Source organism: Penaeus vannamei, chromosome 5, assembly GCF_042767895.1.
Source record: "Penaeus vannamei isolate JL-2024 chromosome 5, ASM4276789v1, whole genome shotgun sequence".
Taxonomy (NCBI): domain Eukaryota; kingdom Metazoa; phylum Arthropoda; class Malacostraca; order Decapoda; family Penaeidae; genus Penaeus; species Penaeus vannamei.
Genome location: NC_091553.1, coordinates 48,286,846 through 48,287,974, shown reverse-complemented (window position 1 = coordinate 48,287,974; position 1,129 = coordinate 48,286,846).

Here is a 1,129-nt window from a genome sequence, read left to right as displayed (position 1 = left end):
AGGAATCTGAGGCGATGAAGAGGAAGATTAGGATGAGGTGACCAGAGTGAGGCGAAGAAGCAAGCCGGGAAGATAAGGAGGAGGACTAGAATGAGGCAAGAAGGAAGCTGAGATGAGGAGGAGGTAAAAAAGAAGAATGAGGCGAGTGGCTTGGCGAAGGAGGAAGCTGGGACGATGAGGAGAAAGGAAGAAAAGATGAGGCGAATGAGGTGAAGCTAAGTGAAGTCATTGATTCTCTCCAATCTGGAAGTGAGACAAGGCATCTGTTGGCGATTAAGTTGTCGTGTTTAGATATGTCATTTCATTTCAATTTTCTTTTTCTTTTTTACTTTTTTTACTCAGGTACTTTTTTCACTGATCTAGAGGTAAAGAGTGGTTGCACACTCAGTACGAAATTCTGAAAGATGTGAAGCTTAAAGTTACCTTATATAAAACCCGCCAGTTTTCTTCTTCTTCTTCATCTTTTTCTTCTTCTTATCTTCTATTTTATTTTATTTCTTACAGAAGGGGGGGGGTTGCAACGCTGCTTAAAAAATAGTCCTGAAAAGTATGCCTTGCAATAGTTTTTTTTCGATGATTGAAAGTTCCCAATCTATTTTAGGGAAAGAATTTGCCTTTACAGGAAGCTTATGAAAAAGAAAAATAATTATCTCTCACTTGGGTTTATTTTACACAATGAATAGATAATAAAAATATAACTACTATTATTATTATTATATGATATTAATAAAATATAACTATTATTATTATTATTATATGATATTAATAAAATAGAACTACTATTATTATTATTATATGATATTAATAAAATATAACTACTATTATTATTATTATATGATATTAATAAAATATAACTACTATTATTATTATTATATGATATTAATAAAATATAACTACTATTATTATTATATGATATTAATAAAATATAACTACTATTATTATTATTATATGATATTAATAAAATATAACTACTATTATTATTATTATATGATATTAATAAAATATAACTACTATTATTATTATTATATGATATTAATAAAATATAACTACTATTATTATTATTATATGATATTAATAAAATATAACTACTATTATTATTATTATATGATATTAATAAAATATAACTACT